Genomic DNA, 26,735 nt, shown 5'->3' on the forward strand with positions numbered 1-26,735 from the left:
AAGGATTGTATTGAGGAGATATACAGACACGGGCAATAATATGAGCAACCAAGATTAGCTGGGAGGATAGGTTTATTTACTTTCAACACACGTTTCAATTTAGAACTTATGTTTAGTTACAAATTCTAAATAGAAAATTTTGCCTTATAACAAAATGTTTGGGGCAAATGAGCTGTCAAATGTAATGACACTAGAATTGGAAGATAAATTGTTTAATCAACTAAATAGCAGCTTGGGAGTTTAAAGGTTTAGTTCACCTACATGAATTATGTCTGTTCCTTTGAACAGTTTATACCCACTGACACCGCTGTTTCATTGAGGTGGAAGTGGAATTTTGGGAGGCAGATACTTCACAATGTGACCAAATAAAAAAAAAAAAAAAGTCTTGTGGGTCGGGACATGTTTTATAATTAGATGGTTCCTAGTTTAAAAGAATGACTTTTAATTTGATCTGAAATTCTGATGCATTACCTCAACAACTTTTCTTGGTTATCTTTTTTCGTTTGCATCACTGGAAGGCTGCTATACTTTCACATGCAAGATGTGATGTTCAGCAGCAAATGTTTTTCAAACACAGTTTTGGACTGAAGCTCTAGCGTCTCTCTAACATCTATACTTATAACTTAACCTCACTCCTACCCCAGGCCCATTTGAGGGTTGGAGATTGTAAACAGCACACCCATGTTGAGACACATCAGACTTTTTCTGTGCACCACAGACATCATTATCATTCCGGCGCTTATTTCAGCTGACTGTGATATTGTGCTGCGTTTCCGTGTTTGGTGTTGTCTGTTTCCATCGCGCCAGCTGTTGGGTTATTTATAACTGTGGTTGCTGATCTAAATGAGATAGTAATTAGGTAGCAATGCTTTTGAGGAGACATCCATGCCTTCTCATCCATCCCTCCTTCCCTCCCTCCTTTCCTTCCACCCACCCTCCTCTCCATTCCTCTATTTTGCCCTCACTCTTACTCTCTCCCTGCTGTCCCCAAGCATACCAGGAGACAAGCGGGAGATAAAGGGGAGACTTGACTTCAATGAATAATTGAAGGGGTTTTTACAAGTGTAACAGCTCACTGTCTGACCCCATAAAGGCACCGCACAGGGCCTTATCAGAGCTTAACAGAAATGCTCACATGCACATCCACACAAATACACATTTAATGTCACGAGGCCACAGGCAGAGCCACAAAAAAGAACAGTTTTTGACTGGCTGTAGCAAGCAGCATCATACTGTTTGGATGCCACTGACATGCTAAAACTACACCTTATACCTCTCCAAAGAGAAGAATAGACATGAGCTACTCTTGTGGTTTCAACAGACATCAGACCATCCCATCCCCCAATCTCCCTGTCATTACAAAAGAAGGCAGAAACATGCCTGTAAGCTGCATTCCCCCCACCCTTCCCAAGCGAGCACCCCTTTACCTCATGCTAATTTACAACTTTCAAAGCTTGTAAACTTTATCTAATTATACACAAGTCGATAGACTCCCTCACCCAGCTTTTTGGCAGGTTGCAGTGTTAATTTATGAAAAACAAATCTGAAATATGCAGATGTCTTTTGTTTGAAGCAGCTGTTTGGTCCTGTTGCCAGGTTTCAATCAGGTTGTCTCTAGGGATCCCTGCGTGTGCGATCTGTGGCCAAGGCCCCCGTTTGATGTCTGACAGGGACGGAGCGATGAGGCATAAGTGCGTGTGCTCACCCGCATCTACAATAACTGTACATGGTGTCCACACACTTAAACAGCATGCCATTATAAAATATTATAGCATATTTCTGGTCTTTTATCAAATAAATAAAGTGTGGGACTAAATCATAAATACGTCTTTCTTGAAGCAGTTTTGTGATTAAAGGAAACTGCTACAAACATCAAGGGGCTGCAATGAAATACGTCTTTATAAGTATTTTTTTATAATTCACGTTCAAACTGCTATCATGCAACTTGAGGTGTCTTTTTTGACCTTATCGACTCTTGCCTGTATCTTCAGTGGACCCAGTAAAGTAGAATGGTTTCATTTTTACTTCACAGTTTGAGAAGTCCCGTTTGTTTTCTAATCTGAATTAGAGGATGTGTTTCAAAGCTGAAGAAGCAGAGAGATGCAGAAGATGCTAAATTTTAACCATCGGGATGCCATGGGACATTTACATCGACCGTGTTCTGACAAACGCTGTCAGCCGAATTCATTGCTAATTTATGGCGCTCATTAAGTGACGCGGAACACACACAAAAAAAAATCGGCGCAATTATCATTTATCTTGATATATTATTTACTAGGGATCATTTTCCTGCTTGGTTGGGGACTGGGGTGAGAGAGATGGAGGGGAGGAGGAAGGGGGCGAGGGAGGGAGGACCACAGGGGTTTGGAGACAGCTGGCGTGAGACAGGCAGAGATAAATATGGAAGACAAGAAAGACAGTGTGATGAGGGTGTTTGATGTGATTAAATGTTATTCAAGGTTTTTGTATAAAAATCTTAACCTAAATTTGATGTGTGGCTCACTCACTTACCAGTGAGTACATACGTGCAAATAAAATGCTTTGTTATCATACAGTCTGATGCCTAAATATGGGCTTGTGTTGCATATGATCATCATTCACTTGTTTTAGGTGCATTGTCCAATGCAGCTCATACAGCAGCGATCAAACAATGCCACAAAATGTCCTGCTAGGAATATGAATTAGGCTGATATGATTGGTACTATGTTTAATAGTTTAATCTGAATTATTTATTACTGCATTCATTTTGACACAGTTTTAATTACTAGGTACAGCCAATATTGGCAGCCTAATAGGAGTTTGATGTGGAAGCACATCAGCTGACTTGCTTTACAACTAGGCCTTTCTACTAAACAGAGCTAAAGGTTTTGGTGTCTCATTTAAGTATAATCCGACAAACAGTTCGAACCACATTTTGGATATCATAGGTAATAACAACTGTGTGGCACAAAGGCTTAATGTGTCCCAACATGTTTCCGTAGATGTAGATATTTTCATTTGTAAAGATGCACGCCACAAACAAGTAAAAATTGTGAACTGAGATAAAAACGTATATTTTTTTCTATGTCAGCACTCATTCGAAGCAATGCTTTCTGTTAAACACGTAACAGTCTTGTCAATTCTTCTTTCACTTTTTTTGGTTTCTCTTAATTTCAGTGAAGATATTTTAAAGCCAAAGATAATGTAAAAGATCCCCCACAAATGATAAATGGTCTGCACTCGTGTGCCATCTTATAAATTTTGCAGTACTATAAACTGCTTCATGCTGTTGCCATTTACTTGTTCGCCCAGATTTTAGTAATAGCGTACAATAAACAGTCGCAGTAAATGGTAACAAGTACATCAGTTAATGGCCTCTGAAAATTACCAGTGCAGATGAGAAAGTGGCTGTCTTTTAAAGTTTAAGTTGCGTTTCACAGGACTGAAAACCTAACTACACCCTGTGATTCAATAGTTTTTATAACCACTTTTAGCAGATTAACTGGATTACATGTATGACTGTCAGTTTCTGACATTACTTCAGTCCTCTGAGGTTTATGGTTTATATTTTGTTGCTTAGTTGCTGGTGTGCTTGCGACCATTGACGTCTGGCATGACCCAATTTCAGCCACACTTTAGCTGTTGGATGAACATCGTCACATTTGCCCGTTGAATATTTGTATACTGTGGAGTTCATGGTTGACTCAATGACTGCAAGTTGTCCAGGACCCGTGGAAGAAAAACAAGCCCAAATCATTGTTGCGCCACCATCGTGCTTGGTATGAGGTGTCTGTGCTGTTATGGCCAAATATCTCCATGTTTCCAGAAGTTTTGTGGTTTATCCAGATCAACTTTGCAAATCTACTTCAAAGTAAAAAAAACCCTGCTAACTGAGGCGTATGGAGTCTGAGAGCTATCACTGCAGTTTTTGGCAGTTTTTCTGATCATTGCATGGTTTGGTCCTTGGGGTGAAGTTGCTGGGAGATGTCCACTACTGGGAAGATTGTGGCATTTTGTTAACACACAACGTAATGCTCCAGACCAGCAAACTGCTAAAACCTATGCTTTTATACAAGTGGTCACGCCTGTTATTGATTAGGTAACCAAGTGAATTTGAGCTGTGTGTAATTTCTGCAGTGTGTAATAGCTGTAGATCGTGATGGGCATCACTGTCATATACTACAATTTAGTGTAATCTGCTATTGGAGTAGCATGAATGCCTGTAGTTTCATACTTTAGTGCAAATGAGAATGATCAAGCCTTCATACAACAATTGAGAAATTGTCCCAATTTTTCTTTGATGCCCTGATGTCAGAGCTGGTTGTTAGTCATATAAATGCCACTGAATTCCCACTGTAATTAAGTTTATGAATGTTGTGCATCCCCGCCTTGTTTTCTTTCTCCACCATTTTACATTTTTCACTTCCTCTCTAATGCCATGTTTTTTGCCATCTGCGTCTCTGCATATTATCCAGCTTCTCTCCTCTAAGTCAGTCTTGACTGTTGTTCTTTTCCATCCCTTTTTTCTGGAGGTCTGTTCAGTTATTGTCTGCAACTTTTTTCTCTACTTCCTTTTGATTTTGTTCTTTTTTTCCTTCTCGTTTCTGTTCCACCCTTTTCCTCTTTCTGCATCTCCCAAGTTTTTACGCCCTTTGTGTCTTGGTGACAGATGCCTAATTGAATGATGAATGTCCTTTTATTATGCTCTAATTGAACTGCTGTGTTTTTTTTTTTTTTATTATTTTGGATTGGCTAGTATTCATGCAGCTGGGCTTGTCTGATTGGACAAGCACATCATTGCGAGGGTTCGGGGGCATGATGTTGGTAGGGTTGCCACTACTGCCAGTGAGTGGTGGCTGGTGGGAGGGGCAGTGTTACTCTCCATCTGTCTCCTCACACACACTTACACAAACACACACTAATAATAGTGATGAGCAACCTACACACACCCTCACTTCATCCTGCATTCTCACCTCTCACACAAGGGAATGATGTGGGTGTGACAGACTGCACATGCTCCTTTGAATCTTAATAAATTATGCAAATGCGTACTGTTCAAGGGCCAAATATTAATTATGAGCATTTTTCTGTATTTTACTGTCTCCACTATGCCCTTGTGATCTTGTCTTTGTACTTTTGTTTAGGTTGATGTTACTCAGCACAACCCCCAATTCAAACAGCATCCCCTAATGCTTCACCTCTTCCACCCAGGCAATGTCACATGCACTCAAACACAGACATGTATCTGATGTCACACACCAGCAAGGACACATACGTAGATTTACGCACATGTGACCAATGTCCAAATACGCATAGACATGCATTAAAAAGCACAAACATGCATACACACTGGTGGGTGTCTTGGACTGGCCCTGACCTGACAAGCAGGCGATGAAGATTAATGCGTCCTCTCTGAGTGACAGGCTGGGGAATTGAAGGGCAGAGGGCCTCGTTAATCAAAAGCCTGTCAGGTGCCATTCAGACCCTCTGAACAACCGCAGCTCCCGTAACACACATGCACACACACACCTAAAAGCCCACACAAACATAAAGCTTCACAGAAGCAAATCTACACACATTCCTTGCCATTACAAACTTAACTCTCTTACCTCCTTTCCCTACCGCATCCACTTTTCCACTCGAACAAGCCTGTGTTAAGCACAAGCAGACTTAATCATGCATTGCCAGAATTAAAACTCATTCCTCAGAGCCAGGCTGCCAGCATGAAAATAAGAAAATCAATCGGGCGCTTGGCAGGCCTGCCATGCTCAAAGACTACAGGTCTTTTCCGTATTCATTTGCAGAGGCCTCCAAGCTTAAGGGACTTGAGCAAGGCCGGGCTTTATGATCATTCATTATAAATTACCAATAACACCAAGGACCAGAATCATTACTGACCAACCATTAATGATTAATATCCTAATTCTCCCAGAATTTCTTGTATTTAGAGCCTAGAAGAAATTCTTTGGAGGGGAGGACGTATCTGTATTATCTGTGGTTAAATGAGCCGACTTAATACAGATATTGTTTAAGCAGCAAATGGGAAACGTTGCAATGGTTTTTCAGTGGGGTTAAAAGCTTATATCTAAATACTGTGGTTTCTGTTACATTTCACCTATTAAATCCAACTCGGTGAATAAGGATAAGCCTCAAGACGGAATTTCACAGTAAATAGATTTAAATTGTACAGACGTGTCTATATCTCAGAACTCTGGCAGGGTTTGTGTTAGTTTGTAATGTTTTCAGTTTTTTTGATCGTTAAAAAAAAAAATCTATCATACAGCAGAGAGAAAAGACAATCTATTCACTCCACATTAAAAGTATATTGGTGACCAGCTCCTTTTGTAAGTACCATTTCTATTAAAAATGGATAGGAAGGAGTTATTATTAGAAATAGGACAAAAACAATAGAAAATGAGCCTGAAGAGAGACATAGTAACCAATGCATCTCCCTGGGACCATGTTCACATAGTGAGGATGTAAGCTTGAAAAGTATTCCTCACAAAATCCAGGAGTTCAGAGAGGAAACAATAGACTGGATGAAGCGAAGGGAAAAATTGATGAAACGGAAGCTGTATTCCAGGTAACATCAAAGATAATCAAGCGGCTAATGCAGGATCAAGCTAATTTGGAGGTCATGCTGACTGATTAAGAAGGTTGAGCATGAAGCGATAACTTGAGGGTCTATGGAATACCCAGATAAAGACATTACTTCTTTGGGGGGGTGCAGAACTTGTTGAAAAACGCACTTCACCCTTCACATTGAGCAGTGTTAGCCAAGCTTAACATAACACAAGCAAGGCACATTATGTGAACTTGATGTAAACCTGACCACTTGATTGCGGTCAAGTTCAGGAGCTACCAGGTGAAAGAGGAAGTGTTCTGGAGAGATGGCAGAAAAAAGTGCTTTGTAATGACGTTTGGTTCCATGTTGGCCATAAACCCATTCTGAGGAAATGCAGTGAGGACTGAGAGAAAAACAACAAAAGTTCCACAGCTCGTATCCTGCAAAGACTTGGGTCTTCTAGAGGTGCACGTCTTCTACAGGCAGCCGGCTATACAAGAACCAAAATACTGCAGAGGCGACAAGGGGCATGGCTTCTTAAGGGTCTTAAGTTGATGTGGTGAGGACACTCTCTGCCTCAAAATGTGAGGAGATCCAGCTCCTGCCCATTTGGCTGGTGACAGGGAGAAAGTGCAAGTGGCAGATCAAGAATCTGATGCAGCGGGCGATTCCAAAGTCTAAGAATTGTTACTGCTCACAATAAGCTTCAGGGATTCAAAAGGCAATCTTCCACCACAGGAGACTGATGGGTTACAGTTGACTCCCAAATGCAGATAAGTTTTGTTTGATTACTGAGTTGCACACATCGTCTTGGGTATCTCTCCAGAAGGGTACCATGAAGCTTTATAATAGTGTGTGGAAACTGCTGACTGGCAAGATTTCCCAGGCACATTTGAAACCAGCCATGGGAATAAATCCGAACATTGAAAATGAATCTTTTACACCATGATGTTCTGTTGAAAATTGTACCATTTTCTCTGTTTGAAATCCTTCCATTGAACACTGAAGCTTTTGTGGTAACCAATTTAGGAATCTATGAACAGCAACTTAATACTGATCTACTCTTCCAATTTTCCTTTTTATTCTAAGGAAATGTTTAAGGCAATATACCTTGATGAATACATGTTTAGTGTCCTGATATCTGCTTGTAATATCCCACTCATGGGACATGTTGCTTCCTGAACACCACCACAATTTATGAGTGAATAGACGTAGTAAATAGTAGCAATACTATGGAAAGGTTTTGTGGAGATGCGAAGTGATTGACAGTGGGATTTTATTTCTTTCTTTTTACTTTCCCCCTTTCTTCTCTTTAAACTCCCACTCATGAACTTATTACCCTTTCTGTACATTTTATCTCTTCCAAAATGTACAAAGTTCCCATGTTTTGAACTGTCTATGGAGGACAGAGGATATGACATTATACTTGGTTCTTTTAATTTTCCTTGTAAACATAAACTGCTGTTAAAGTAAAGAACTAAAAAGAAAGTATAATGCGGCAGCAGTATGTAATTATATTCCTCAACATATTTATCTTTTTGTAAAAACCAAGGACTACATCCATTCGTTCTTAGTCTTGACAAATGTTAAACTGTAATAAAGAAGAGGACTTTTCATCATTTTTCTCCCTTATACTGTATCTCTTTACCTATTTCTGAATCATTCAGTGAGACTGCACTCGTTTTTGTAGCCTGCTTTTATTAGCTAATGGAACTTAATATTTCATTAGCTATTAATGGAAATCCAGCTTGTAATTAGTACTGTGTCAAAGATATATGGGCATTTATTTTCATTAGCCATCAGAGCAAGTCCTTTCATCTTCATTACAACCTCTTTGCATCGTTTTTCATTCTCTTATTATGCCTTTGTGTTTGTTATTCACTTGCTTGCTATGCAGTGTGATGGTGATCCACAGTTTTGGGGCAGACAAACAAGCATGGCCACCTTCTACAGATCTTGACTGGCAGTCCTAGAATAACACACTGGATTTATTTTAATCTCTGAAAGCACAGTTTCTAAAGGGCTCCTCCTTTTCAGCTTGTTTGATTCAGGGAAGGCAGTTGGTGGCTTCTCAGATTATTAGTGTTTCATAAGGACTGATGAAACCTATTGCCTTTTCCATTCTCAGAGATGAGCGAGGCGTTAAGCAAATTGTGTTCTGATCCTCCAGCACCTAAGCTCTCCATCTAAATGACAGTCGTTAACGACAGCCCAAGATCATTGACCTTTGGACACTCTGCTTACTGTAATATTATTCCAAAGGTCATGCCCCCTTGTAACACAGTAGTTATGCCTGTAGATGGTGTTTTGACAAGAAAAATTACTAGACTGAATATTGGAAGTTTGAAGGCTTTTATATATGTATTTAAACTGATGCATGATTGCATGATAACTGTTCTAATCTTTGTCACAAATATTCCATCAATATAGTAGGTCTGTACAAGGTAAGCTTGTGCTATAACTTGCCCAGACAGTCTTCCATATTTTCAAAATGTCCTTTTTTACTTTCAAACTGTCGTGTGATTGTCAGGAGTTTATTGCCCCTCATATCTGGAGGAACAACGATGACAGTTTCCAGCCAAAGGCCTCAAGGGCGTGCATCATTGTAAGGCAGCCATTGCTCTTTACCATGGCAATTCATGGGGCCGCTATTTCCAGTTGTATTATCTTAATTGTCCTGGCAAGTATGTTCAGTGGTTATATTATCAATTTATGGCCCCTCTTGCCACCCCATTAATCCAGCCGTTAAAACACTGTAACCAGTGGTTCAAACTCTGTGAGAGGAACATAAACCTGTCCCAGGATTGCCTGTGGCGCTGGAGGCAAGATAGTGATCTGACAGGAGGGAGGGGTACGATTTTTCTTAAACATTTTTCTGTAGGTATCTTGTCATAGCTGGAGAAATTGGTCGGCATTAAATGACTGTATGTTGAAGTAGAGGCAATATAGGGAAGAATAATTTCTACATTTCAGTGTTGTCATTGCACTGGATAAGTTATCATTATCCATCATTCCTAATTAAGCAATGAGAATATGTCTCTATGAGTTGTGAGACAAGGTTATGTAAGCACATTTTCTCTCTGAGAAAGTGATTTGCTCTAAAGCAAGTATGTCACAAACAGATTATTTGTCTTACTTTTGAGTGGCTCAAACAACAAAGCATTTTACCAGACAAAACAAATTATCTCTTGAATCATAACTCTGTATTTTCGGGACAGTAGTTTATTTACTTGCTTTATCAAACATTTAACTGTATATAAAGGAAGTTATTCCCATAAAACACCAGCAGTCATCCATTGAAAGAAATAAAGTGTACTGTCTCTTTAGATAGCCACCTGTCTTGTCATGGTGAAAGTAATAGCTAAAGGCAAGGTGCATATGAGGCAACAATTAGAAGCTCCTAAAAAGACTAGTAAATGGACCATGAGTTAAGATTTTACTCTTGTGATGGTAGAAGTAGATTAAGTTAGATTACATTGACTGGATTTATATTATTTTATTTATTTTATATTCTTTACATATAGTACGTCAATTTTTTTTTTTTCCATTTTCATACTGATCATATATGCTGGGGCTCTTACTGAGAAATTTGACATTCAGCAACTAGGCATTGAACCATCGATCATTGATTCGTGGACAACCCACTCTACCTTCTGACCCCAAGAGTCTTGTGTATATTGAGATCATTGCTGATAGAAGTCATGGTTGCTGATGGTTAGAACTGTGAAAGAGACATACACTCTGCCTCTAGGTAATGTCATATGCCACGGGTTAAAGGTCCAATGCCTGATCCAATTATAGGCTTGTCATATACTGCACATGATCCAGACAGTTGTTCTCGCTCATACACTGCAAGTGAACTACAAGAAAAAAACGATGCTTTAAAAAACAGCAAGATAAGCGATTGCAGCACTCATTTTAGACAGGGATATTAATGTTCATATGCATTTATCTATTAGCATACGGGACACTGTTGTGTTTAAGGTTATTTTTATGCTCTATTTTGTTATTTTTGTTGGAAATTTTAAAAAAACTGTCTACCATGTGGTTTAAGAAATTGTTTTAATAAACTTAGGAGATCCAAAGTTTTAGTGAAATGCACAAATTCTGAACATGTAGCCTTTATGGGAGCTGTTTGTGTGGGGGTGTGTGTGTCTGCATGTACTATCTATTTTGCTTCCATCTTGCTCCAACCTCTTCGCGTCTCCAGGCTGAAAACTGCACCAGCAGTAATTGCCTGACCTTTACGGCAGTGAGATAGTCTCATTAAGCCTGATGGATAATGATGGCGCCTCTCCATGCTACGTGAACTTCTGTGATAATGAAACAACAGAACAGCCCTGCTGCTCCACCCAAGGGGTCACGGGAGAAGGCTGATAACCCAGAGAGAGCAGCCCGTTGCTGGCTAACGACAAGACCCAGAACTCCCTGTAGTGTCACCCTTCTCCTGTGCGTCCACATGGGAGATGGTGGTGTCATGGTAATGTGCTGTTACTGTCTCTATTTTCACATTCCTTCCCTTTGATTTGAGACCTTGATATTCCTTGGTTGGTAAATCTTCCCAATGAGGAAGATAAGTCAGGGGGCAGTTAGGAACTAGGAGTTTATATGCAAATTAAAGAAGAAAACTGACATCACTTTGAACTGTAACATTTACCTGTGTCTAAGTATAGATTCAGTTTTACCAAATGGTGAGGTCAGCTTGTTGCCCTGCTAGTCAAAATAATCCAGATTAAAAATATAAACTTGTGAAAGTAAAGTTTTAAAAGGCCATCAAGGTATTTAGATGGATTGAATAATTACATATAGGATTTAATTCATTGACAGGAAACAAAATATCACAGACATAGAACATATGCTCAGATATTTGTCTGTCATCTGCACAAAAAGGGCTCAAACTTGCTTCTAAATCAAAAAGGCTCTGCGGTGTATATGTATGCTACACTTTAAGTCGCTATGTGATCAAAAAATAAGTCAGTCAGATGTCAAACACGGTGTTACGGTGTATACAGTGGGACTCCTGAGAAGAGGTTTAGTAAACAAGTGTAACTGAAAACGTGGTGTAAAAAGCTTTCACTGTGATAAATGATTATCTGTATTTAAAGTGTGTGAAGCTTGTTTTTCAGTATTGTGCCTGTTGCACTCCACCATCTGTACAAATCGGGGTTAAACTCTTGTTTTAGAATCATAATAATTTAGATGATAATTGTTTGTTCAAAAAATTATACGTAGTTTATTTTAAGCAAGACTAATTTGAGTGATTTAAAACAAAGTAGCAGAGTTTTTGACCTTTAGTAATAAAATGGAAAAGAAACAGAAAACATGGTTTGAAGTGGTTACTGCTGACACTAAATAACTATATCCTAAATGCAACATTTCTCAAAAGCCATAAAGTATGTTTATGTTTTTTTTTTTTGTTTTTTTTTGTCAAATGTCAGCAGATGTCTCAGTGGAGACTTTAGTGTATAGTTCACTTAGGGGAAGGTTGATAGACTTTTTCTTTTTTTTAAGGAGTTTTCGTTTTGCATTTGTGTCTGAAATGCATTATTGAAATATCAGAGCAAAACAATAATTGGCTTAATACTGCACATCAATCCTAACATATTTTTATATAAACCCAGCCCGGGGTGGCTGATTTTCATCAAATTAAAAACCGAGTCACAAATAGATCTGAAATAATACAATAACAGTTGTTTAGTATTCCAGTTTCATTCATTACTCTAGGCATTATATTTTTCATAAATTCATTCCTAAACTAATATCTCATTTATGAGAAACTCTAAAATGAAAGCTAGGATGTTACAGTTTTAGTTTGATAATGGTGTATAAAAACTCCATATCTCAACTGCCGCTCATTTTTATACTCTTGATTACATTCACTATATTCTGTTCACCAATACACCAATAGGCACCTCTATTAATTTAATCTGAAGCTGCATTAATACATAACTTATCTTAAGCATGACCTTAGCCAACTCATTAACTTGTTTTCTACTGCAAGGTCCAGCATTAGCACTTTTGTTATGGAAGCAGACACACAAACACTTGTTAAATATACAGAAGCATAAATATTTCGTAAACTACTGTGCCCTGTTATTGATAAATAAGATTTCGTCATCGAACAGGAGACCCTGGAAATGTAAAATAAAATGGCAAAAAGGTGAAATTAAGAGAGAAACATGACTCTGCCATTCTGTTTGTACATAAATGGAGTCTAGTAAAAAGAATAGGCTTTTTTTGGACCACACTGAGTGTTTTCAACAATTAATTTTCCCAGGAAACTCTAAGTTGCAATGTTGTATCATATGGTAGAACAGGTCTTGAGAGATTTGGGTGAATGGGCTGGGGGTCGACCAGAGGGCAGAAGTCCCAGTCATGCAGCCAAAACCAGCAGGGGGTGCTGACACCCTGATAACCATGTGCTAACTCCTCTCTTTCTCTTCTCCTCTGAATGTGGTGGTTGTGCACAGTTTTTATCCAGAATGTGTGGATTTTGAAGCTTGGTGAACTTGGTGAGCATAAACTGGCTGCACTGTGTTTAGAAAGGACATGGGGCTCATTAATAAGTAGTGGGGGGAAAATAACTCAAAACATCAAGATGGGGAAAATATTAAAACAACACTTTACTTTTTTACCTCTAATGATTTGGTTTCTACGTGTCATAACTCAAATGGAAATATATTAGGAGGTGCTGAATTTGATCTGGCAGATTCTCATTTTATTAGGTCACTGTGATTTTGATTCTTATTGATTTTCTTTTTCATTTTGTCTTACTGTGCAGCAGAAAAGATACATTTATCTGTATCTGCTAAATGTTATGTGATACACACATCTCTCAATAGTTGATTTATGAGATTAAAATAGAAATCAAGATATTCTGTACAAAATAATTATGTTAATAGGTTGAACAACCACATCGCATATCCACTTTTGAAATGTTTAATTATAAAATGATAATTATGAATCTGAAATGCCCTAATTATTAAAACAGTGTTGCCGTTCAACCAATAATCTTTTTAATTAATGTTGGAATTATTATACAGTTGAGGGTTCAGATAAGAAAACATGTCTGCAGTCTGAAGTATTTGAATCGGAGAGTTTTTATAAATTTTAATAATGTATATTTTAATGATATATATATAATTCAGCTCGTCAAATTTATTACAGAAATAACTTGTACTGCTACATTTTTCCATCAAATTAAAATGACAGAAATACTGATAAGTTTGAATCTTTCTTGTCGTTTTGCCCTAAACTTTCTGCATTAAATATGTTGATTGAGTTGCACAATAATGAATATTAAAACTCTTGGAAGTTTGCGATGACAAATAATAAAGCTAATTCATGTTGTGTAATTATTCAAAATCAGACTTCCAAGATAGTATAAATAAACATGTGAAAATTACATTTTCAATCTCACTTTGTAATATTGAGCTTTGTGTAAACTCTTTTGAATTTGTAAAAAATAAATAAATGGTGCAATGTGGCAATATTCCATATGTAGGTAAACCTCTGAGTGCGGGCTCATTTAAACTGTAGATGATTTGTATTTATTATGCTAAATTCAATATTCTTAGTCAAATGTTAAGCTGTATGCATGTATGCATGTGAATGACACTACTGATTGGAAACTCAACTGAGGCCTGTGAACCATGGCAGCTTCTGCATTAAGAGCTGTATTGAAACACAAGTTGTTCATATTTAGCATTAAAAAACCACATGTGCAATAAAATTAAGCTTACTAGCATCAAAATTAATAATCATCTATAGCAGATGAATAAAAAGAGAGTTATCTTATATTTATTGTACCAATACTGCTTGCAAGTGATGCACTTGATTTCATTTTTGAGTTTTGTTCTCTACGTTTTGTGATCGAATATATAAAACTATAAATCAAATTGGCTGTGATAAACACCTCTGTTGTTGAAAGCACTTTCTCTACAATATTATCTAAAAATACATTTCAGAGTTTTTGTGTATACTACTATATTATGTTTTACTTTATTTAATCTGAAAATTAACAAATATTTTCAGTGAGATCCTCTCATGCCGTTCACCCTGTTCTGTTCAAAAATATACTTTTAAAAAAAATCTTTCATGTACTTTCTAATTTTGTGGATCATATTAAATTTTCAGACAGAGATTTTCACAGCGGTGCTTTAACGCTGCATCATAGCATGAGCTCATGTAGTGCTGCTGTGAGGCACTGAGCTGTACAGTGAGTGCTGTGTGTTATGTGCCAGCTGTGGGAGTGGGTGGGCAGGCGGTGCTCGAGCCAAGCCAGGCAGGCTGGAGTGGATCAGCTTTGTGATACTGCAACCCCCCGGGCCTCACGCCCAAGGGAGGGGTCACAAGTTCAACTCCCCCGTCTGCTAGGAACACAGGAACCCTAGCCTCCCATTCATGTGTGTATGTGTTGTTAGTGTGTGCGTGTGTGTGTGTGTGACTAGGTAGCAATAAAGCCAAAATTACTCTGACATATGCAATACCTGTGTATGGTATATTTGAATTCCACAACATTTTTGAACACATGATAAAAGGCAAAGACCTGTGATATACACTACTTTAATTATTTATTAAATACATTTCTGGCCTCCAGTCTCCAAGTCACTCGTCTTGTTTGTGTTTCACATCATCTCCAATCTATTTCAACATGACCAGGGTGTGTACATCATCGCTCTGGTGAAATGCCTGTGTTACAAATGCCCCCTAGTTTCCCTCAGAGGACAGCATGTAAAACATTTCAGGACCTCTGTATATGTGTTCAGTCTCTCCTGAGGTGAAAGGAGTGGTGGAAATACTGTGAGACAGACTCTTTTCAAACTGTTGGATTTGACTCCCCGATGTGCGCTTATGGGTTCAAGGTTGTCATCTGTCACCATCTACGAAATGCCGCCATTTTGACTTACACATGAGGTGCTAAAAGGAGATTTAGAGTGGGTAATCCCTCTTTTGGAAGCATCCATTTGGGTAATTGTGATATTGTAACTTGAGAGAAACTCAAAGGGGAGTTGCATTACATGAGATACAGTGACATTGGACCAATGAAAGAGGTTATAAGTTAATCCATGTTGATCAACTGATAATGATTGTCTGCATCTTAGAATAATGGCAAGCGTGTGAAATTCACTGCTGGACAGGGTAGCTCAATGTGTCTCTTATGAGAAATTAGTTGGTTTTGTTTTTTATCAATGGTCTGGTTCATTTGTTCATCTGTTAGTTGAAGCAAGCTAATATTTGTGGTTTCTGGCCTCATGGTCTGCCTGAGAACCTTTGATAAAGTGCTCAGGTTCTCAACCCACAGCCTTTAAGTGAATGTATTTATAAGAAAATCATCACATGTGATTGGTAACTTGGTGTGATAAAAATCTTGTCAATTTAATCATAGTCTAAAAACTTTACTGTTTGACCCACATTCGCCTTAGTATAGACATCTAGCATTAGTCATAGGTTGTTTTTTGTGTCAGAATATGGATCTGACAGCTTCAACTATCCATTGCACACAACTCCTCCTCCTTTCAAAGGAAGCAACATGCTTACCAGAGGCACCTCTGCAGTGATAGATATCCACAATACTTCACCAACCAGACCTTTGCAAATAGAATACCCTGCTGTGCTAAAGAAAACAATGTGTTTCTGAGGAGTAAAATACTATCCATCACCAAGTCCGTTAGGACTGCTAAAAGGGAGTGAAGGAGGAAAGACAGGAGGCTGGAGAGTGCTGTGGAGGGGTAAAGGGCTACCTGGTTTTCACATCAGAGGAGTTTAGGGGAAGGGGGATTGCGAGGCCTCAAAGGCTCACAAGTCATGAGTCCGGCATTGAAAGGACCTCACCATTCACACAGCTTCTCCTGTTGGTGAAACTCTAGCCTGGTTCAGGCACTGCCACAACAGAGCCAGCTTTAATCAATCATCAGCTGTGGCAGAGGTGACAGGAGGCATTCTAGGAGATTAATTGTAGTCTTTAATTCAAAGCCTGATGTAACCAAGGAATGGCTCTAGCAAGTGTGATTAGTATGTGCCACATGGGGGGTAGTAGTTTAAGGGTTAGAGAGCAGATAAGCTAATGGCCTGGAAACTTCTGATAAAATACAATTGCTTATTCAAGGGCTACATCAGTGAGTGATTTTTAAACCACGGCGTGTTTGGAATTAACATCTAGGTGATATCGCTTTAACATCTCACCCTTCTTTATTCATTTGCAATTTATTAGATAAAAAGTTAATATATTAACTTGTCTCTGGATATGTATTCACATTGCAAATAATTTTTCATTTTGGTGCACAGTGTGTCCAGGCTAAAGGCCAGGATTTGGGCAGAAGCATCTATCTCTAATTCAGCTTAAATTCAGTATTGCCACACTTTGGTAATCAAAGGGCTAAAGACATAGTAGAATAACTGCCAACTGATTTGAATATCATGTTAGCAACTATTTTATCATAGCAGGTATTAGGCTGGGCTATTTGTACACTTGGACAAAACTATTGACTGACTTTTTTTTTCTTTTTATTAAACTTTCTTTAGCCTACTGTGCAGTCTTCTTCATTCATTATTACCCACATCTAAAGACCTCTGTATGGATGACAGTACCTAGTCTTGTCTTCCTACGTTTGCCCTTAACGACCTCCCGTCTCATTTCCTGACGGACCGAACCACCCCCAAACCAAAAACATTACACTGAGGTGTTTTTTTTACACCGACCTGTGGGGACGGGCAAAGACACCTCAGTCATTATCCATGATAACTAATCTATTAATGTTGAATGATAGCCTCATTAAAAGGTTCAAATATAAGTCTAAGCTTATGTGTTAATGACATGTTAATGCTTCTGTCAATTATAAGCTGGGGTAATGACACCTGCAATGAGAAGATATCAGTGGTTGAAGTCAAACTTGTAATTCTATCCCTCGAGAGGTTAAGTGGAGCGTTGATCCCTCGGTGGCAAATGGAAGATGAATGTTTCACTATGGTTAAGAGTATTACACTCATCTAATAGTTGGGCAAAGTTAGAAGAAAATGAGAGTGAAGTTTCATGTAGTTGTTGGAAGAGTTTCAAGAAAGAGAGCAGATTGGAGGTTTATGGAAATTAGGAATATGTCCTGATTTCATTGTTAAAAGATACAAAAGAGGCACTACTGAATTTGTTAAATTAGTTTTATAATGGTTCCTGTGTCGAGGGGAGCTTTGACAAATCACGAACCAGAGATGCTGGTTTAAAAGTTGTGGGCATTTAGCCTTTAAAAAAGGGTGAAAGACTTTCTTGAGTTGCATTAAGGGAGGTGTGGTCTTAGGGTTCAGTTCTATTAGAGACTGCATACATTTTCTACTTTTTATAGTTGCATATGCATGCCCTGTGTAAAACAGCTACCTAATTGACTCAGTTACAGTAGAATAAAAATAGGATGGCGACCTCCTTGTCAGTAGGCAAAAGTGCTGGTTGCTCGGTGATTGCATTGTGATGAGCATCTAACACCCTGAACCTCTGGGCGACCACTTTCAGTTGCAAACCTGTCTCCAAACAATTGAGGGCCAACTTGGACTGATCTCAGTTTTTTTCAGTCAGTTTGGTGAAAGTTTGACATCTAATTTATAAAGGCAGACAGACGGCCAACCTGTTTCAGTCAATCTGAGTCAGTCCAGTCTCATGAATGCAACTTTCCTGTAACAAGTCCCTTTGATTCGATTTATCTTGTTGGCAACTGGTGTATTTTTGTTAAATTCAACCAAATTCTGTTATATTATATTGAATTTCTGTATTTATTGTTGGTAACAAATTTGCAATTTTCACCAATATATCACAGTTAATCGCCATACTATCATAAAGAGATTGATGCAGTTGCCAGCTGGACCAGTTTCAGTCTTCAAGTGATTCAGAGAGATTTCATCTTATTGTAGTTTTATCACCATCCTGGTGCACCAGCTACTTTGAAGATGCCAGCTGACTGTGAGTGGTCGAAGTCCTGATCCCGATCTTTGAGACAGCCATTTTAAATGCATCAAATTCCCTGCACATGTTTGCAATAATTTTAGTCACACTGCAGTCTTTAACCACTGTTTTCTTAGTTTGACAAAGCAGAAAACCTTACACTTTTTCTGTGTTTGTGCAGGTACAAAGCCAGTTCTGCCTAGGTGCCTTTTGAGAACCACTTAACATTTTGGCAGGTTAAAGAACTGAATGTTATGTAGTGGAAGTTTAGTTATAGCAAGGAAATTATTCCAAACAGAATCTGGAATATGCATCTTTGAAATCATATTTTGGAGACCACATATTTAGTCTCCAATTTTGTACCTAGTATTTTTCCGGGACAGTGCTGTGGCTAGCTTTTTGGCAACAACATCAATCTTCTCTCAGTGGGAATTTATTGGACTCATTCTAGATTAAGCAACAGCAAGGCATCAGTAGAACAAAAAAGTTACACGATTCAGCTACAGGTAAACTAGACATCCTAAGGGCAAAGCAAGCAAGTAAAGAAAAACTTTAGTCCATTGAAGTTTAACTTTCTGAGTGATATGCAAATTTTAATCACAAGATAATTGGATTTGGATTCAGATTTATGTAGGATGTTTAATCCTATCTGTAAAGGTATGACACCATCCTGGGCCTCCCTGATGCAGGCCTGTCTCCATGTCATATGGCGTTCATATCATCAGCCTGTGCCAGCTGTGCGATCAGTGGGATTGATCTGCTGGCAGCAGGACCATATTCATCAGTCTTCTCTCTTTCCTTCACTCTTTCTCTCTGACAGTCTTGCTCTTCTCTTATCCCTGTATCATTTAAGCCCTTCCTCTCTGTCTCTATCCCTCTATCTTTCTCTCTACGTCTCTCATTGCTTTCTTTCTGGCCTGCAGACCATTTCAATGTGAAATCATGGTTAATGCTCCATGACAATCTGACACAACGCACAGTCCAGGCCCTACTCCATCTGGTTTCAATTTAATTTGGTCAGAGAAGTGGGGGTGTGTGGTGGTAGCGAAGGGATAGAGGGGTGAGATGAAGGGATGGAGTGCTGGGTACTGGTTGGAAGGGGGGGAGATGAAAGCTTGGCGTGTTATTCTCCGCCGAATCGTCTCACCATCCTTCATTCTTCCCAAATTGCCCTCTCCCCTCCTCACATATAGTATTAACTCCCTCCCAAAAGTTTAAAATGATAGCTGTTCGATCAAAGGTCTCCAAAAATATGTTAAAGATCTGTAAGGGGAAAGGGCCATGAGTTGGCTCATTAAAACCATTAGAAGAAGAGTGTATGTGTGTGTGTGTGAGATGGGGGTGTAGGGGTGGGTGGTGATGGATCAAACAGTGTTGAATGGACACAGAAGGGGTTTAGCCTTGGTGCAAAGAGTTAATGGGGACATCTTCTTGCAGTTTGGAAGATGGAAGAAATGAGACCATTACTAAACAGCGGACCTGTTAAGAGCAATTTTCCTAATTATAGGGAAGGATCCATGTGTCAGTTGCGACGGCAGACATGTCAGCCCATCAGGTTGTGGAGACGGAAAGTGTTAACTCTTTAATGTGACTAACTAACAGCCTTTGCTTAGGCCAAGGCTTAATGACTTAATGGAAGTAATGATCTAAGGAAAGCCATATGTGTTAATGCTGAGGGGGCCACAGTGGTGGCAGAGTTCAGTAGAACAGTGGATGATGGGTTCATTGTCTTTACAGAGCATGGCTGTGAAATCTAAATATTTTACCTTACTGTAATTTCCTTAAACAGCTTATAGATCCCATGAAATTCTTCAACATAATTCCCGTTCAAACAGGTTGTTGGACTGCAACATTAACAGTGAAGGATAAAGTTTATACCAGTGTCTCAGTTGCACTATAAGGCAGGTTGATTTCACAGGCAGAAAAGAAGAATTGGACAAAAATTGTAATAATTTACATTTTTACCTACACAGGTAATGTTGCACAAGGTCAAGAAATGGTTTTCCATTAAGTTCATATCTTGTAAGATCTTCGGAACCTAAGACTTACTGCTGTTTTGTTTAAATTGGACATAATTATCTTAATGAGGGGCATTAATATTTCATCTTACCTGTTCAGGGGTGTCTGCAAAAAGTCTAAATCATTTTGGCGAGTCACTGTTAAAACACATGAGCTTAATATCAGAAACGCCGTACCTACATTTTCTTTCTAACTTACTGCATCTTTAATTAGACTGCTAACCCATATTAAATGAAACCTTCCAGTTAAAAACAGTGACAATACCATACAACATTATACAACTTACCACAGAGTGGTACATGTGATGATGTTGCATGTAGGCAAACTTCACACTACACTTGATTTCTTTTTTTTCAAGATTGCTTTGACTTTCAAGTTAGTTTAAAAAAATTCTCTGTTTACATTTTCTTAACTATGATTGTGTAACTGAAAAAAAGGCTGTTTCAGTATTTAAAAATCTGAAAGTGTTTTGGTCTGTATCATGTCATCCTTTTTGAGTGAACTTCAAACTCTTTTTTTCTTTTCATTTTCTAATTTGAGTATTGCATGTGCTGAAATATGCAATGTCCTTCAGTTCTTCATGTATACAATCCATGAAAGGAAGCTGTTCCTCATTGGATTTGTTGGCCAAGACACAAACTCCCTAAACCTGCTACAGAGCAATGGCTGCTTCTGAAAGGCGAGGGCCTGCTCAGCATGCAGCTGTGGCAACAGCACCTTGTTTCCTTATAGAGGTCAAGAATGCATACATGTCTCTCCTCATCCCAGTGGAAAGAGATGGAATAGACCTCAGAGATCGAGGGTAACAGAGAAAGAAAGGGCAGGATTCCCACCTCATCCATCACTCTTCATGCAGGGTCTGCCTCTTCACCTCAGCCCAGATTTACACACCACCTCTCATATATTGCTTTCTTTATGGACTGCTTTTCACAATAGTGAAGGGATCAGAGAACGCGCCAGAAGAAATTAGTTCACGTCATCTCTCGTTTATGATGTGTTTAACTAGTAAGAGCTACTGAGAGGAGTCTGATTTGTGCAGCTCTATATTTCTGCCCTGCCCATTTCTTCCATTTCAAGTCAAATACACTCTGCCATTTTAATCTTAGGTTATCAGGTCAATAAAACATGGTGACCTCGGCTAATCATAAAGGAGTCAATGCAGGAGAGTAAGGATTGATTAAGTTTATAACTCGATTTGAGCTGCATAGAGTCTCGGCGATAAAAATTGGAATGAACACAAATCTAAAGCAAGGACATAATCCAAAGAAAATCAAAATGTAAAGTAGACATTTTTAATAGCATCTGTTTTCATCATGAGAATGTGGTCTTTTGACTGGATGACTATTGATGTCTTTGATCCACAGCCTTGCATTTTCATGAGTTGTATGGTTGAAAGCACAAGTTGAAACTGGTGTTCAGCATCCTGTTAGGGCACATGACATTACCTCATCTTCTCCCCAGTTCTTATCAGATCCTTTCGGTATTGCTCTCCACTACAGTTAAATTAAACAAAGTTATCAGCTAGCTGATGTTCAGATAGAGTCCACCAAATTGAAGCCATACCTTGGCAGTGGATCCCCATTGTTAAAACTAGTGTTGTGTTCCCTTTAAATTCAGAATTTCCAAGTTATCAGTAGTAATTTTCAACTGGAAAGCCCCTACAGGTCAGACATCCAAGTCAGAAAGTTAGAGCACCACCACAAACCCTGACTTTCCAATCCAAGATGGCGGCAGTGCATGCAAAGAGTAGCAAAACTGTAACACTTGTAATCTGCGCAGCCACTGTTGTGTATTTGTGCAGTCTAAATAACCATACACAGAGAACAAGCAGCAGTGTTGTTTTTAAGCATATGAAAGCAAGGATTGCGCTGTATTGCTGGTGACACATGAATAGCTCTACCTTGCTAAGAAGCAAAACAAATCCTGTTTTTCTTGCTTTTCCGACTTTAGCACTGGAATGCGCTCAACTTGGAGGTGACATCACTCCCTGCTCCGACATCCAGCTTCTGAAGTAAGCTGCTTACAGTTACTTGTGAAAAAATACACTGGTTAACATTAAAGTAGTGTTTCAACTTCACTAAAGTCAAAGTGAAAAGTACAAGCTCTGAAATGCCCTCAACATATTAAAATAAAGTAGCTCTTTGGAGGACATTTCTACTAACCATTTTTGTGCAAAGCTAACTGGACTTCATGTTATATTAATATGATTTAATAATAAGGGTCCCGTTCTCTCTTTCTTACTTCTTTCTCCATCTCTGAGGATAAACTTGGTGCATTTTAACTTTCTTTTCTCTCACTAAGAACTGTATCTTCATCTTGCAGACACATTTTGTGTTTTCTCAAATTTGCTCCCTTATTGTTTTGCCTCTTTTTTAACTACAGAAGTCATCACCAATGATGAATACACCAGTGGGTTGGCTTTTATATGTTATCGTCATCTCCATTTAGGTTCAGTAGGGATTGATATTGGCAAGGCACACACAGTAAAGAAAATAATAAATGATTTCCCCCAATTGCATTAAACAAGCCTGTTATGAAAATGTAAAAAGCAAAAGGTAGAGATATTTGAGGTAAAATGTAGGGACTAAAAGTGAAAAATTGTCAGAAAAATAAATACTCAAGTAAAAGACAGATGCATAAATATTCTACTTAAGTACAATAACAAAGTATTCATACTTAATTTGAACCTTTTTACTTTTCATCTCTCTTTTTTAATCATTATGAAGTCCCAAAGAGCCTGGCAGCCACTTACTATATTCTGTGTTCAAAGATTCACTTTGTTTGATAAGCAACAGTACATTCAGATCACATTTACTCAATAAATCTACTATTTTAGTCTCTTTACAATTATCCACTTTACTTTCTTCCTCACTTCTTTTCTTTTCCAAAGCAAAAAACTAAAACTAAAATTTTTTTTTGTTGTTTTTAACAAATTATTTGGAAAAATGCAGGACACTGCAGCTAAATCCAGCTGACCTTATTATAGCACATTTGATGGGGCACCATGGTGGCCTTGTACCCATATACCCACACTGATGCTGCCCATCATCCAACCTGGCAGATGGCTGGTAGCTTGAACAGCTTTCTGGTGTTTAATTATGATCGTAATCAAGGGAAATAAAGATCAATTAAAGCACAAGTGAAACTAATGAAACGCAGCGCCATGAGCGGGCGGACAGTTGTCCAAAATGTTTCTCATAATAAATGCCAACTGAGTCCTAAGAAAGGATTAGTGTGAAGTGCTGCCTCAAACATAAAACACTGGTGATGATTGCCTTTGTAGAGGAATCCTGTTTGATGTAAATGCCATTGTGTTCATATTATAGTCATAATCTCAAACATTTGCCCGTAAGTAATGTCCATTTTAGTTCTCCAAAGCTGATATAATCCAACATTACTTTCATAAATGGCTTTAGAGCTCAAGCAGTTACTTGAGACAGAACTGTGTAGGATGAACAGTAATGATACTGGAGAGAAAAAAAATACTGTCTTGTCTTTAAAAAGTGCAAAAAAAAAACATGCCGATGAGTTTTAAGATTCTCATTTGCCCTGACTTTGAAGGAAGTTAGCACATATTTTGCAATTTCAGTTCATTTACTTTTCAAAGATAGAAATAGCCAGAACAGCATGGGGCTTCTGGCAACGGTTCAACTGCTTTTCACCAAGCTGTGCGTCATACTACGAGGCTGCACAGTCCATCTGAGCAAGATGGAGAGGGAGGAAAAGAAAGGACAGGAGTGGGGGATGAGACGAGAGGGAGAGGTAGAGGAAAGGGGGAGGCCTAAGTCGGCAGATGCCACCACTGTGGTCGTGGCATTGTGTGATATTAATAGTCCAGAGCCACATTGTGCCAACCTTATTGGAAATGTGAGGGATGCCTTGCTGTGCCACCATCACACGCTAGCATCAAAATGAAATGAGAGGGGTGTGAAAAATCTCCCAGAAACAGTGGAGATTTCAGGGAGAGTAAATGCTGCAAGGTTCTGCAATAATTTAAAGCAATTTTAAAAACCAATACGAAAAAAAAGTACTTGATGTATTATTTAAGCGTGTCTCCCCTGTCAAACTGACTTTCCTTTGTTGTCAGATGTTGTCTGGAATTTATATTTTGCAACTCCATTTTAAAAGAATAGTTATCTTAGGTCTGCCAAGAAAATGTTATGCTGAAAGTAGGTTGAAATAGTTGGCTGCAGGTTTAAACAGCCGACAGTACATTTTCTGATATATTGATATGCTCTTTTTTTTCAGGATAGTTGTGTTTTATACTACTGATTGTTGAATAAAGCCTCAGTGTTAGGAATATGACAGGAGCCAAAATATCATGTATATAAAGTATATTGCCAGGAGGCGAAAGACATGCCTATTCATAATTCTGCAGCTGGAGCAGAACGCCTTGCAATGATGAATGACTTAACAATATTATCCTAAACAAAAGCGGGGTAATTAGTGACATTTCCTTTAAAGCTCAGTGTAGCTCTACAGTTTTTCAAGAGCACAGTGCTGCAGTTCAGAACAGTAATGGCATAATTTATCTTTTCAGAGACGGCAGACATGTTGCAGCTGATTGAATCATGCTGGAGTGAAACCAAGTCTTCTGTGATACAAGATCAGAGGAGGTATGTATAATTGTTATAGCCATTAAGCTCTAAGGCTGTATAGGCTGAGCATACAAAATGCGCTCACATATGGCAGACACTGTAGGTTTTGTACCATGACCAAAGCCATATGCTGCCACCCCAGCTAACCTACCTCAAAGTACCTTTTGTCTCCTAGTCATAACAAAGAGCTAACAAAGGTTAGCTTAAACAACAACACGATAATAACAAGAGAAACTAATTATATCTAGTCATAAAATATGCCAAGAAACTAGTTTTCAGGTGATCTTTTAGTCACTTAGCAAGCAGATTCATCAGGGCAAGTATTTGTTTTTGGATTTTAACTTTCCCAAGAGAATTTATGTGATTAATAGCATGCATGACTATTATGTTATGAGAAAACTTGTGTAGAAAAGTTACACTTTGGCCTGAAGATAAAGAGAGAGGCAAGTGTTTGAAATGTATTGGGTTTGTCCTCATGAGAGTATAAATGCGCACACTAAACTTTATGACTCTTTGGCTATTTAAATAGTTCTGTGTATACGTGTGGAAATGTATGTCATTTGAGAACCTTGAAGCTTCATTTGCAATCATGCCAATAAATATTTAACCCTGCTGTCTAAGGATTCAGCAAATTGTGAAAAAGTATCAGCAACTGTGTTACCTTTTGAACATTCATTTAACCTCTTATATATTTCAAAAACTTAACCTGGTTCAGTTGGGAATAAAGAAGTCCAGTTCCAGCTTTTGAGTAAATAGAGACTCTTAGAAGTTAAGAAGACCTCAGCTGCATTTGCCAGCTGATGCCCTACTATGCATTTCATATAGTAATAATTATTTAAGTTGCTTTAAGTTGCTTACAGCTCCTGCGAGCCACTTTGAAACTCACTTTTATCCATCTTTTCTGGTGTCTAATTTTATCAGTCGCTGAACTGATGTGTTGCTGCTGTTGTTCCCACTTTATTCATTCTGTGTATGCCTGTAGAAGAACAGGGAGTTCCCACGGAAATAACAGTTTTCTTTGGGCTATATTAGTCACCACTAAAGTCATATTCATTAAAGATCAGTCACTAGATGCTAAGTGTCCCAAAAGAGCTTAATCCTGCAATTAAAAGTATTTGGTTTGTTTTTTTTTCCAGTGAAGATAAAGTCCTTTAGTTTTGTACTGACAAAAAGCAGTCACAGTTATAAAAATCAGTTTACATGAACGACAGTCCTCTGATGTCTCTCACAGGACCCCCTTACAGCTGTGCAGCATAACACATCAGGCCTACAACCATTATCCCTGAATACTATCCCTGAATAATTCAGCCATGCACTACTGCCCCTTGCACTCTGTTTGGAAAACGCAGTAATGAGAAAAGCTATATAATGCCTCGGTGATCTTTGGTGCTGAAAAAAAATGATCTATTCTTAAGTAAGAGACACCAAAGATGATAGCTTACTGGGTGTGTTTTCCCACACATTTGATGTTAATAGCCGAGAGCTCTAAAAGCAAAAAAAACGGGGTAAAAAAAACTTCAAAAGAATTACTTGCATATTTTTAGCCAATTAGATATTTCTAATGTTACTTTTGAGGTACAATTCGCAGCCAAGCGTCCTCTGTCAGAACAAAGGAAGGGAATGCATCGGAGTCTCTTCCCTCTTGATC

General features: G+C 38.5%; 1 long non-coding RNA gene across 1 annotated transcript in view; it reads left to right on the forward strand.

The window, feature by feature from the left end:
• Positions 1-25,032: 25,032 nt before the first annotated feature.
• Positions 25,033-26,735, forward strand: part of LOC120443299 — a 54,771-nt gene continuing 53,068 nt past the window's right edge. The window contains exon 1 of the long non-coding RNA XR_005615325.1: positions 25,033-25,105. This is a non-coding gene — a long non-coding RNA (uncharacterized LOC120443299). The remainder of the gene's footprint in view (positions 25,106-26,735) is intronic.

Source organism: Oreochromis aureus, linkage group 13, assembly GCF_013358895.1.
Source record: "Oreochromis aureus strain Israel breed Guangdong linkage group 13, ZZ_aureus, whole genome shotgun sequence".
Lineage (NCBI taxonomy): Eukaryota > Metazoa > Chordata > Actinopteri > Cichliformes > Cichlidae > Oreochromis > Oreochromis aureus.